At 41.0% G+C, this 14554-nt stretch overlaps 1 protein-coding gene across 4 annotated transcripts in view; it reads right to left on the reverse strand.

Moving 5' to 3' along the window:
* EPN2 (epsin 2) overlaps positions 1-14554 on the reverse strand; it is a 118859-nt gene that overhangs the window by 23075 nt on the left and 81230 nt on the right. The gene's annotated exons all lie outside the window — the stretch shown is intronic.

Genomic DNA, 14554 nt, shown 5'->3' on the forward strand with positions numbered 1-14554 from the left:
AAATCGATATAACATGTAAATAAGATGCATTGATAATTACTGGGGATGAGAATTCAAATGTTGGTAACAAAAAAGAAGGACCATTAGCTAGAAAATATGACCTGGTAATATAATAAAGCTGAAGATCACAAAACAGAATGTAGAAAACCAGTGACTTCTTCATTGCAAATACCTTCTTTAAACAACATAAATAGTGGTTTAAACAACATAAATAGTAATTGTGAACCTCACAAGAGAATGCAGAGGGAAAAACCTGAGTATATCTATGGGAACAATATTAGAGAAACTCAATATAATCAGGCAAAAGAAGGATAGGGACTGTGGAACAGACTATCTATTACTCATATATAAGTTCAAACTGAAGCTGAAGATAATTAAAACAAGTTCACAGAACCAAAATTGACCTTGAATGTATCACACCTGAGTTTAAGAGACCAACTGAAGAACAACCGATTTGACTCACTGAACACTGGTGACAGAAGATCAGACGACTTATAGGATATCAAGAAAATCATACATGAAGAAAGCAAAATATCATTACCATTAAGTTTATGGACATTTCTTATATGATGGGGTACCCCCTCCAAAAAAAAAAAACGGAATCCTCCCACCTGCAGCTATGTATTTAAGTTTTTTTACAAAACAACTTTTATCACCTTCAAATTACTCTCCATTACACTTAATACATTTGTCAAATCTGAGATTCCATTCTTGGAAACATTTTTCAAACTCATCTGTTTGGATGGTTGACAGTACCTCCCTTGGTTTGTTTTTTTCTTCACCTTGTCTATGTTGTCAGATGCTGTCCTTTCATGTCGCTCTTCATTCGCAAAAAGAAAAACAAGTCTCATGAAGCAAGCTTAGGTGAGTCAGGTACATGAGGCAAGAGAGGCATGCTGTTTTTTGCCAAAAACTGGCATACTGAGATGGCTGCATGAGCAGGTGCATTGTCGTGGTGGCAAAATCAGTCCCCCATCTGCCACAAACCAGGCCTTTTTGTCACACAATTATGCAATCTTTTCAGAACCTCTAAATAGAAAGCTTGATTAACAGTCTGACCCGGTGGAATGAACTCCAAATACACTATCTCCCTCACATCAAAAAAACAAATGAGCATCATCTTGATCTTTGATTTCACTTGACAAGTTTTATTTGGACAAAATGATAATGACATCTTCCGCTGGCTTGACTGATGTTTGCTTTTGGGGTTCTAACAATAGCACCATGTCGCACTACCAGAAAATGACCTTGGGGAAAAAAATCAGTTGCTTTGGAGCTGGTTTTTCAAGGCACAGCATGTTTCCACTCAACACTCTTTCTCCTCCTCAGTCAGAACCCAAGGCACTGCTTTTGCAGTGACCCTTCTTATTTCCAAATCTTCCATTAAAATTCACTGAACTGAGCTCCAAGATAGTCCAGATAATTTCACCACTTCTTCAATGGTCTGTCGTCTGTCTTTGAGCACAAGTGCATGAACTTTGTTGACATTTTTGTCCATTCAGGAAGTTGACAGATATCCAGAATGAGGTTTGTCATCAATCGACATTTCATTTTTTTGAAATGAGAAAACCACAAGTACACTTGAGTTTTTCCCAGATTTGTCCTGATATGCTGTATTGAACACCACAACAGTTTCTGTGGCATTTTTACTGAGCAAAAACAAAATTTCACAGCCACACACTGTTCTCTTAAATCAGCCATCACAAAAAATGAGGTTCATTTTTGAGGCTTCCTCATCCCCAGCCCCCTATCATGACCCCAATCCTGCCTCTCACTGCAGGCTAGACCAGAGCATGTACACTGGTACAGATAAGAGCTCACAACATGGAAACCAGGTCATATAAACCCTTCTGTGGTAGTGATATAATCTGTTGTCAATTTGAAACTTAAGAGTGAAAGGGTGGAGTTTAGCCTGTCAATCAGTTCACAGCTTGATACTTCATTTGGAGGCGCTAAGGAGATAAATAGCTTACTGGAGGCAGGAAACACACTCCCTGTGATACATTCCTTCTGAGAAGACACATGGAGGCATGCTAGAGCCCTGGAACTGCAGAAGCCACATGGAGACTCCTGCCAGCGCTGAGCTTCTTATACCGCCACTGGATCCACAAGACTTTCCACCCACTGGCCTGAATCTTTCTGCATTTGACATCATTGCATGTGTTTTGTGAGTCTGAAAAGGATTTTATAGAATGGTAACCGACTTATGGACTGATCTGAACTGGACTGGAATGTTTCCTTAATATTCAATTGCTCTTGTATATAAAGCTCTTTCTTATACATATATAGGTGTCTACGAACTTGTTTTTCTAGTCAACCCAGACTAACACACCCTTAGAAATAGAAATGGGAGTAGTGATACCAGGAGTGTAAGGGGAAGGTGAGGCGAAGGGAGGAAGGGGGAACTGATCACAATGAACCACACATAACTCCCCCCATCCCCTCAGGGGGATGAACAACCGAAACTGTAGGGGAAGGGAGATAGTGGTCAGTGTTAAGATATGAAAATAATAATTTCTAATTTATGAAGGGGTCACAAGGATGGGAAGGGGGAGGGAGTGAAAAAGGAGGAGCTGGTAACAAGGACTCAAATAGAAAGTAAATATTTACAAAATAATGATGGCAACATATGTACAAATATGCTCTACACAATTGATAATATGGGTTGTTTTAAGAGCTATAAGACCCCCAATAAAATATTTTTAAAAAAAGAGGTTCGAGCGAAACTGCTTTTACAAAAAAATTCACTGTAACCAGAGAGAACCTTCCCAGGCAATGCCCTTGTGTGTACTAACTCAGAGTGAGTTGCTTAGTGCTTGTCTGGTAGGAAAATGTGTACTACTCTTTCCTATTTTGAGGGGTACCCCTCCTATGCCTTTCTCTACGGACAGGTGTTAAAGGGACACATGAATGCAGTGTGCACATGTCCTTTAAAAAACAAGTTATTTAATTGAAAACAACATAATTATACACTATTAACTTATAAATGATATTGTATGTTTATATGCTATTTAATGTTATACAACATTTTAGGTATTGTGTTGGATGTCTAATAAGGGTCGCGTGGATCAGTCAGTATGACAAGCTGCTGCATGGTTTGTCTTTATATTTGATATTTTTATTAAGAATTTTTTAGTAAGCTATTACTGAAGTAATATTTTAATTAATAAAACCAATTTACTGGAATTAATACTCAATTTACATTTCCATCAAATAGACGTGTATCTGTAGAGATAGGTATACCACACAGAATTTCAAGATTACAAGGCTTAGAAAAAATGAATTTGTATATGCATGTTTGTCTCATTAAATGGATAAATGTCAGCATAAATTGTAGGAGGTAAATGTAAATGGTTTCTGTACTTTTCATTGAGGAGATCAAAATTTGTCAAAATGATGTATCCTGTGAACCTGGTGTTAAAAAAAAACTAATAAAGGAAAGAAAAAGACCAGATGGATGAAAAGACTCTTAAATTTGCTCTTGAATGTAGAGTAGCAAATGTGAATGAAAGAAGAAATAAATGTTGAAGAGAGCTGAACAGAAGATTCTAAAAGGTAGCCCAAGAAGGCCAAGTAACGTATTAGGAGACCAAAAAGTAAGTTGAAAGAACTAAAGAAAACATTCAAGTCTCAAGTTGTAATACTAAAGGATTCTACAGGCAAAATACTGAATGACACAGGAAGCAGCAAAAGAAAAGGAAAATAATATATAGTCATTTTACTAATAAGTACTGGTTGAACTGTTTCTCTTCTCCTCCTTTTTTGGGGGGGGAGAAGTAAAGAAAGGTTTTATTGAGGCAAGGAAAAACTCCCGGATGACCCACGGAAGTCGCAGCTTGTCGGTGAGGTGAGTGGGGTTGGATATACATAGGGTCTGAGCCAAGGACCCATGTGTTGATAAGGGGAAGGGGTACTTTTAGTCCTGCAGCTGCAGGCTGTGAGCCAATTATCTTGCTAATTGCAAAGTTCCGTTTTGGAATGTTGGGAGATGGGGCTAGGTGAACTCTGCTGGGACAGATAAACTCCCTGGAATGTTAAGAGCAGGGGCTATAAAGTTCAGCAGGTCATCCATCTCTCTGAGAGGTTGGGGAAAGGGACTGCTTGGTTCTGACCAGGCCCAAACACCCAAATTCTTAGTGGTAATGGGTGTTGAGTTGTGTCTTAACTACTCCTTGCTGAGGTAGAGTGATGAGGGGAAGGATTAAGAGTTGGCAGGTTCCAGGACCAGGCTGGTCAGCAGCGGACTATAAGGGTGAAATAAGAGTTGGTTGAAGGTCAGGTTGGAGATGTCTTTCATTCGTTCCTGTGAAAATTTAAACACACAGGAGCTAAAAGTAAATGTACACAGATTATTATTAGGGGCCCAACTACATTTTCTGATTTCATCAGCCATGGTGCGGAATGCTTTTAACGTTTTGTTCAGCTATACCTATTTATTAATATAACAACAACATTCTTCACTTAAGAACATGCATGATTCTCCCTTATCTGCTGCTCGCAAGTCAAGGGTTCAGCAATTTTGTAGGGTGACTTGTGCTGAGCATGTTAACTGCCTTTGGAGGGAGACAAGAGAGTTAGAATCCATAGCAAATTGTATTTTGTCATTAAAGGTCTGAGCTTGAATAAAAATTTGTTCCATTGCTCCTCCCGACATGCTGGCTGCAGCTAAGGAAGAAGCAAAACTGAGCCCTACTAATACCGTCAAGAATATTGCCCATTTGATCCGAGAGTTAGAACGAGTGTGTAGTTCCCACAGCCACTGTAATTCAGCTTGTCCATACCTAATAAGTTGTGGGACTGCGGTGACTTGGAGGCAAGGGGACTGGTGGGAGGCATTGAGGCACTTTGTGAGGGTTCCATTGCACCAGAAATAGGCTCCTAGGGGGGCTTCGAGTGAGCCTGTAACCTTTGAATTTTACTTGGATCCACAATCAATGTTCCTCGAAACAGCAGTCCCAAAACCAAAGGATGTACTACATTGAGCAGATATGCTGCCCAATGCCTATTTAAAGCAAAGATGTCACTTTAAAGAGTAAGGTGCATATGACCCAGGCCATGGTATTTTCGATCACCTCACATACATGTGGAAGCTGGACAGCAAATAAAGAAGATCACAAAAGAATTAATGGATTTGAATTATGGTGCTAGTGAGGAAAATTGAAAGTATCATGATTAGCAAAAGAAAAATATTCATCTGTCATGGAAGACGTACAAAGACCAATTCTTGGAAAAGAACATTATGCATAGTTAACTGTAGCATCGCCAAAAAAGAGGAAGATACAGTGGCTGAAACAACGAGCTCCAACACAAACTTGTGAGGATGGCACAAAACCAAGCAGTTTGTTGTTGTTTCTATGTGGGGTCACTGTGCCTCAGAGCCAACTTGGCAGCACTTAACAACAACCACAATATATCTGGGTTGAATTCCAGGTGATATTTTTCAGTGTCTTCAACTCATCATTGTCTGGCACTGTTTATTCTCAGTCTGAAGGATTCCTTTTAGCTCACTGAATAAAGTCAGATTATTTGTTACAAATTCCCTTAATTTCATTTAATCTGGGAATCTCTTGATTTAAATATCATATTTGAGGGATAATTTTGCAGGGTGTATAAATCATGATTGCTTTTTATGGTTTTATATGTGTTTGAGGAGCTTGATTATGATATATTTGGATGATTTTCTTTGAGATTTATCCTATTTGGGGTTTGTGGAGCTTCTTGAGTGCCTATTTTTCATTGGTCATATTAGAGACATTTTGTTCCAACAAATTTTTGACAGTTTTCTCTGTGCTTTCTGTTTTAAGTCTCTCCTCCTACTGAAATTCTGATTACATGCAAATTGTCTTGATAGTGAAACATAATTTTTAGACTTTCATTTTTACCTGATTGTTTTTTAATTATTCCTCTAAGAGATTTGTCTTCAATTTTGCTAATTCTGATTTCGATTCTATTCCTTGCCATTCCAGTGCATTATTTATTTATTTAATTTTTGTATTAATCTTGTATTAATATTTTCTACTGTCTCCGAGACATTATAGTGTTACAATATTAATTTGCTTCACCCTTATTTTTTAACTCTGTTTTGTTTTAGTTTATCCCAGTAATGGGGTGAGTAACTATCTATCTGGGTAGATTTGGTAGCACATGGGTGTATAGGCACGAATCCCTATTCACTGGTCATACAGAGCAGTTGAAGGCAGGATGAGTAGGTGTGGGTCATCATCTATCATCAATCCAGTGGTGCTAGAGCTAAAGTTGGAATAAAACAAATAAGCAAACTGCAAAGTAGCACAATCTTGTTGTAACCAGCAAATATGGCTATAATAGGAATATGGAGTGCCTTGCAAGAGTGCACACCACAGAATATAAAAAGTCAAGAGTAAGCATGGAGGTGATAGGTGGTGGGGCACTACTTTGGTGTATTTTTAAAAGGAGGGAAAATAATAAGAAATAAAATTTTCTAATTAGAAGAAAGCAGGCGTGGAGAGCGAAAAAGTAAGAAGAACAGAAAAATGGGGTGGGAGGGAGTGGCACAGTATTGGCACAGTATTGGCACAAGAGAGTTGGAGCGGGAATACAGAGTTCACTCTTTAGCACATGCACTGCCATCCTTTGGGAACAAGGGGTGGGGAGGAAGAGAAGAGAGAAAATAAAGAATAAAATGGGGGCCAGGAAAGGAAGAATAAAGAGATAAACAAGGATAGGAATAGGAAAGAGGTAAGAACCCAGAAGGGAAGGGAAAAAAAGATAGCAACCAGCACTAGGAAAGTATTAGTTGCTATATATGGCTGCATCAGAAACTCAGCATATTCTACAAGGATATGCACCACTGACTATGATGGGACATGAATGAAAGAGGTGGTGGTAGAGTGGCACCACAAGGGCAAAGAAAGAGAAAGAAAATGATGGTGGTATGGGATATAACCAGGAAGAAACAAAGAAAGGATGGCAGGAAACAGTACAGTACTGGCAGTGGTGGTGATAGGGTATAACCAGCCCCCCCAAAGTGGATTGGGGTGGGTAGGGCCTTGCCTTGGGACATCAGAAGGTAGTTCAAAGTAAGAAATGAAATCACAGCTCTTTGATCTGATTGTTAGTCACCAAGATGAGTGTTGGTGTACTCCTGGTTAAACAAAGCTGGTTATCTGGTTCCTGCTGGAATCTGAACACTGCTTGCAGTTATTTTATGGCTGTGTTGTGTCAGATGCAGTTTATTGCTCTTTATTCTCTATTTTCATTCAGTTTTCCCCTCTCATTAGTATTTTATCCACTTTATCCACCACTTTGAGGCTGGGGGTTCCATGACTGTCATCTGAAGCATCTTACTAGACTCCTCTAGTTTTCATGATAGTTCTTCTGCCTAATCCACCAAAAAAAGAAACTAAACCAAAACACTTTCATTTTTAAAAAACCTCTTTCTATGTACTGTTACACAGAAAAAGCTTATACTGATTTTTGTACCAAGCACTCTTACTAAAATTTTAATTCTACTACTGGAATCCTAATAACTTGTAAGTAATTTAGCTGTCAACATTTTTACTCCTTATATTCATAATCATATCATCTGAAACTGATGACTGTTTAGTGTTCTTGTACTTTCTACTTCCTTTTTTCCCTCCTTACTTTACTGGCTCAGATCAGCAATTGCAACATTAAATAGAGGTACTGATAGATAGCAGGTTTCCTTGTCTTGTTCTTAATCAAAAGGATCAAGATCAGCATTTCACCATTAAGTATGTTAGCTACAAAGAACCCTAGGAATACAGCTGCTGAAAAGTTGGCATTCAAACCCACCAGTCATTACAAGGAAGAAAAGGTGGGATTGATCCTAGTAGAAGAGTACTCTAACTGCCCCTCCAGCTCCCAGAAGTTGTTAAGGAGTCACAGAAAGACTTCCATTTCTCTGAGCTGTGGACTGTGGACACAGGTGTGGAGCCAATGCTGCCAGGTGCTTTCGGTTGCATAAGACCTTGAGCTGAAAGCTTGAGGGGCATAAGATGATTCACTGGGGGAGAGCAGCACAGAAAGGAACTTCATTACAGTATTTATTTATGAGCATCTATTTCTGTTATAAATGTAGTGCAAGGACTCAACTACTTCCACAATTGACTCTGTTGGAGGTGCTTACTTGGAAGAATGACCCCATCCCTGCCATCTCCACCCATTTAATCTGCCACCACTAGCATGAATCCAAATCCAGGGTCAGAACCCCCATATAACATTCCCCACCTGCTTTTGCTGTGGAGCCTCTGTTACTTTTTGCGTGCATGCTCTGAGGACAGGGGCCATTAGACCTCACCCAGAGATGAGCCTAACCCAGAAAGGGGCCAAGTGGAAGATGAGATTTGGAATAAAGGAGCAGGGAGACACAGAACCTCAGGGATGAGTTATGTGAACACAGGAGTCAGTGGTCTGATTCTAGAAGGACCCAGGTATATATGTCTGTTGCCAATACAGACACATAAATTCGAACCGTCACTAATTTGATCTGGTAGTACATACTGATGTTTTCATGTATCTGAGAGTCAGTGGGATTTGCCAGGGAAGTACCTTGACTTGTGGCTGTCCCTGGAGGTCTCTTGGGAAATTCTAGTAAATACTGATGCTGCCTCCCCACACAAAGATTCTGGGTAAGATTGAACACTGGGCCATTAGATGCTCCCAAGAGACCTAACAGGTAAGAAGTACTGAGTCCCCATTGTATTTAGGCCCCTCCTTAAATGCTCTCTACAGTAAGGCCATAGTCTGGAGTCTTGGTATGACCATAGACTATGTATGTAGACAAGCAGGAAGTGAAAACAACAATGGTTTTCCACACATTACCCCTGCTTTGCCATAGTGGTACTGGAAGTCTCCCCTCAAGCAACACCTGGATGGCATCACCAGGCTTGGGCACAGGATGGTTCAGGGGTTGGTAATCTGTGCCTCTTGAACTATAAGTGGCTCTTTCAGTACTTATCTGTGACTCTGAAGTGAAAATAAAACTTATTCAGAGGACCAAACTCTAGATGATTGTGGTAGGCACTGATGACCAGGTCAAGAGCAGTCTAAATGTGAGTCATCACCACAGTTAAGGGGAGGCCTCCTAGGGCAGGGACATTAGAACAAGTTTTTCAAGTCTTGGGGTATACCTTGACCCTGGCCCCTTGGGCTTCACCTTCCCAGCTATACTTGAGAGTCTTCAATGACTGCACACACTCATGCACATATGTGTGCATATGAGCAAAAATATGAGCTCCTCTGCACTTACTCTTGGGAAGCAAGGTTCTAAATATACCACAAGTGACACACGTTCATTTCTAAGAGTTAAACCCCTTTAACACCTCTGGAGGAACTCTTTCTACTATGAATAGAACAATTCCTGGTACACCAGTATGCTGCACACACAGACCCCAGTGTTTCTTTGGACTCAGTATATGCATGCCTCCAACCTCCCAAATCAGCAGACTCAACCTCCAGGCAGAGGCTGCATTCTTGCTAGACATGGTTCCATACCCTCTGCTGTTTTCCACAAGCCCAGATTCCCTTGTCCAACCTGCTGCTCTAACAACAAAACAAGGGTGTTCCCGAGGAGTTTAAAAATCAGCACCCTATATTTGGGTTGGTATTGAACTGGTAAAGCCTGGCCAGGAGGAGGAGTCCCCTACTCCAGTCAGTCCAATGCAGGAATGTGCTCAATTTAAACCAAGCTCAAGGAACCTCATTTCCCTCAGGGATGAAAGTTGTGTTTGGTTTAACCCTGGCCACACCCAAACTATTAATAGATAACCAAGACTAGCACAGAAATGCAAACAGCTCAGGGACTGGTGCTGCCTTTCTGCTAGGTTAGGGGCCGACTCACTGTTGTATCTCACTTCCTTCAAGCAAAGCCTGGGGACAGAAAACAACCTCTTTTCTTTGTATGGCACTAAGAGATCCAAACAAGCTGCCTGCAGAAGCTGGCCCAGGGCTCTGTCCTCCAACTGCACTGATCTATAGATTCTCTCTCAGGCTTCTCTGTGCACTCACTTCTGAGCCCTAGGCAGAATCCGGGCCATCAACATACCCAGTGAATAGGTGCTATTGAAAGTGTGAATAAATGAGAGGAAGTGGGGATGGAACACAGAAGCACCAGAGGGTTTTGGCCTCTAGCTCTGTGGACCTATTCACAGAGAACTCTGTGGACCTATTTGCCTCGACCACTGGCCTGTTTGTCCCACATCCTCACAAATAAATTATTCATAGGCACTGGGGGGTTGGGGGGAGCAAACAGAAGAGTGGTGCCTTTGTAGGGGTCACCAAGAAGCAAGTTCTGTCCTCATCCAGAAGAGAGGAGAAGAGGGTGGGGTTGTAAACAGAGAGGCACCCAAGCCTTTTGAATCACCAGGCTATAGGCCATGCTACCAGGTGGCAGCTCTTTGTGTCTAAGACTGAGGAGGAAGTGCCTTTATTGACCTGGCAAGCACCCACTTCCATCTTCTCAGCCCTGAACAAGTCCTCCTGAGGTTACCTGGCTTAGCTGCCCCCAGGGCTACTTGGAAAGAGTTAGTAATGGTGGGCTAATTACAAAAAGTGGCTTTCAAATGTGTTTCCTTTCTTCAAGAAGGTGCTACTAGTAAATGGGAAAATAATCTTTCAAATTTATGGACGTGGCAAGTGTAAATCAGTAACTCTAATCCCAAGTGCTCACACTAGATCCTCATTAATGGAAGATGGAATAGAAAACTAACCAGACTCACTTCTATCAAGTTGATTCTGAAATCTATGGAACCCTATAGGACAGAATGCCTCTTTGGGTTTCTGAGGCTATACATGCTTATAAGGACAGAGATTGTTATCATTCTCATGCAGGTTAGCTGGTGGGTTTGAACTACTGATCTTGCAGTTATCAGCCCAAATTTTAATTCACTACACCACCAGGTTTTGCAAATGGAATAAAAGCACTGTTAATAAGCTTCAGTGGAGTTGAGAACTGGGGGAAAGACATTCTTCCTGAAGATATGAGCATTCAAAAGAAAAGAGTGGTTTCAACCCCAAGGCAGAGTGTTCTCCTTGTGAACAACAACAGACTATTGAGTAGATTATGATGGAACAAGTTTCCCTTACACAGTGTAATGAATTACCTAGATGGCTGTTCTAGCCACAGTCTCTGTAACTGACACAAACAACCTTTTCCTGATGCATCTGGGTAAGAGAACATGGGGTAAAATACAGATGGGATTCATTGTGATTGCCATCTGTTGGTTATCAAATGGGCCATTGTAGAAGTAGAAGGGGAAGATTTGGAGTGGATTCTCTTGACCCTGAAATCCTTGCACAGTTAACCTCCTTGATCCATAAGATAGCTTTGACACCAGAGGAGTGACAGAGAAGCAGCAGCAGGAGAACCAGGAACCAGATCAAGAGATAAAGCAGTGGACTTCCCAGCCCAGGGCAAGGAAACTGCTTTGGGGGAGGAGGCTGGCTTGTGGACTGGAGTGCTCTGAGCACTTATTTTGGGGACCAGGTTTGCTGATGAAGCTAGGGATGTGAGTGCAGTTAGAAGTTTAGACTGATGCATGCAGTGGAATGGCATGCCCTCTGGGCATTCTCGAGCAGTCCTAAAAGACCTTTGTAACTTGTCCTGACTGAACACTATATTCTGAGCATTTCTCACCTGAAATGAATACCTGAATGGTAAGCTATTAATTCTTTAGAAAAACCCATGATCCTGAGCATTGTCAGTGAGTTCTGCGTGGGCAGTGCAATGAATTACAGAACCAGAAGAAAAGTAGAGTGTGTTGTGAGAGCTAGAACAGTAAAGAGTAGAAAGTGCTGTGAGAGACAGAACACGCACAAAGGCGTGCTCACGAAGAAGGGAAAAAACAAAATGGAGAAATTACATACACATAATATAACTGCATATGCAACATGACTTTAACTTAATAAAAACACAGTGCCCACAAAAAAAAAACAAACCAAAAATGGAAATACTTAAGCTAATATTTTAACAATGGTCCTCTCTGATGCTAGAGTTTGATATTACTTTTCCAAAAGAGCCAGGTCCACATAAAGACTTTGCAACAGCTTGGAAGGTAGGATCAGCCTAGGACTGGTGCTCTAGCTCTGAATCTGTCCTAATGAGCTCAGTGGTCCCTTTGGAATTAACATTCTCTCTGGGTTTGGTGCCTCAACTTCCTCCAGAGGTCACTGACAAGCGCAAGTGGTCACAAGCTGGAGGTCCATAAGTTATATGCACATAGCCACCCTTGGACATATTTTGATTAGAACAAATCATGCTCTTTTTAAAAACTCACTGCCAACAATTTGAAGTGGATTCTTAATTCCAACATCTTCTTAAAATATTGGATTAATAATAGTAAAAAAGTACAAATGTTTATAAATTAATGGATGATCCAACAATGGAATATTAACTCACCTATAAATAGAAATAAAGCATTAATAATATGTGCTAACACATGGATGAGCGATGCTAAAACATGTTCCCAAGTGAAAAAGGCAAGCACAGAGTCACATATGATTCCTAGTTTATGAAATGTATAGAATTGCCAAATGAGACAAAAAGTAAATTAATGGTTGCCGGGGGCTCGGGGCTGGAATGAAGAGTAACTGTGATGAGTGACTACTAAATAGGCATAAGGTTTCCCTTTGGCAAGAAGAAAAAATTATGCAATTAGATAGTGATGATGGTTGCAAAACACTGATTGTATCAAATTATATACTTTCAAATGGTTAAAGTGGTAAATTTCTAGTATGTGAATTTTATCTCAATTTTTAAAAATTGGTAATGCAGACCTACAACAGCTAACATTCTCAGGTGATCCCTGGGTGCCCCAGATACCAGATGTCTCACTGCCAGTGTCCCCATCATACCCTTTCCTACACAGCAGCCTGGGGCTGGCCCCTTGTTGATTGTGTCTACAGGTCTTGGAAATACCCACAAATATTGGAAGACTTGTAATGACTAGAGGACACTGGACCCCTGATCCACCACTGTGATTCTGCCAAAGGAAAACTTCTGCAGCATCTCTGTGCAGAAGCCACTGCCCAGTTAGTTCCCTGAATCAGTCCTGGATATTCAGTCTAAGCGTTTTTCCACCAGCCAAAAGTATATGCCAACTTACTCATTTCTACTAGAATATGATTGTCTTTCCTGAGAAGGTATCCTACACATGGGCAAGTCAAATAGCTAAAATAATAATAATACAGGGAATGAAAAATCTCTCAACTACCATCCAGATTCCAAGTGCCTCTTCAGCTCAACACAATTTATTAAACTTACCTGGTATGACTGTTTTCTTTTCTGAACACTTGGAAAGAAACAAAAACGCCCACTTGCTTACTGATTCACTCTAAAATATTTGAAAAGGATTGAAAAATCTCTCCATCTTAAAGAACATCGTATCCATAACTTAAGGTATCCATCATACCACAAAAGTAGATAGAAGTTGAAAAGTAAAACCAGAAGCTACTGCATCCAGGAGCCCACCCCTTGCTATACCCTCCCCAAGCACTCCAGCACCACTCATCCCCTGCCACTGCCTGCTCCCTCCCCTCAATATGATCTGTACCTACTTTAGGTAGGCACATGACAGCAACCCTTTATTCCCCCAGTACAGTATGGGATGCCACCCAGCAGCTACCCTCATGTCTTATCATGATTCTTCTCACAAAGCACCTATGGGTAGCCCTGCTAATAAAAACTTGGATATTCAGCCTGGGATTTGTCCCGAAAGGCACAAGGAACTATGGCTGTATCAATGGGGCCAACACCATTGCCAAAGGTCATCCAGAACTACAGGACCAGGTCCCAACTGCTTCCCAAACTGTATAAATGGATGGGCTTGGGTTCCCCTTGTCCCCAGTCTCACGCTGGGCAGTGCCCTGTGCCCACCACAACTAGAGTTCTGTGCTCTTGTGCCTTCAGTTCTCTGTTAGAAACACCCTCACTTCTCTACTGCCTATCTCCTATAATTCCTTGAAGATTCCCTTCAAGAAGTTTGTCCTAGATCTGCTGGTGTGCTGAACCAGCATGTGATCAAATGTAGCCAGTATGCCAGAACAGACCAAGGTCTAAGGGCACAAGCCTTTTCCCCACCTGCATATTTCCTGTCTATCTTTGAGTCCTTGTATAGGAAGACAGGACCTGGCATTTGGCACACCTTAGCAAATATCCAGGGGACCAAGCTTAATATAAAAGATCATTTCAGTTTGGGAAAACAGGCACAAAATACACAATTCAAAGTTCTCGGTCAGCAAGCCCACAGAGCAAATGGAGAACTCAGAAGTAATGGGCCAGGGTCATCATAGGCCTGTGAGACATAGGCCCTTTGTCTACTCATGAAGATGCTCACAGGTTAAGGCTATCATCACAGAGCAGCTGGTCATGTCATACTCATGTTTCAAATCTCAGACAATAAATTCTCGGAAATTTCTATCAAAGAGTTTTAGAATACCCACTTAGGCTATAGGACTGCTTTAAACAATAGGAATTATAGTAATGTATGCATCTCAGGATGTATCTCTAATCATTAGCAGTATTGCTAAGCACATCCTACTTTCCAGCCTGTTATAG

Source organism: Tenrec ecaudatus, chromosome 4 (genome assembly GCF_050624435.1).
Source record: "Tenrec ecaudatus isolate mTenEca1 chromosome 4, mTenEca1.hap1, whole genome shotgun sequence".
Classification (NCBI taxonomy): domain Eukaryota; kingdom Metazoa; phylum Chordata; class Mammalia; order Afrosoricida; family Tenrecidae; genus Tenrec; species Tenrec ecaudatus.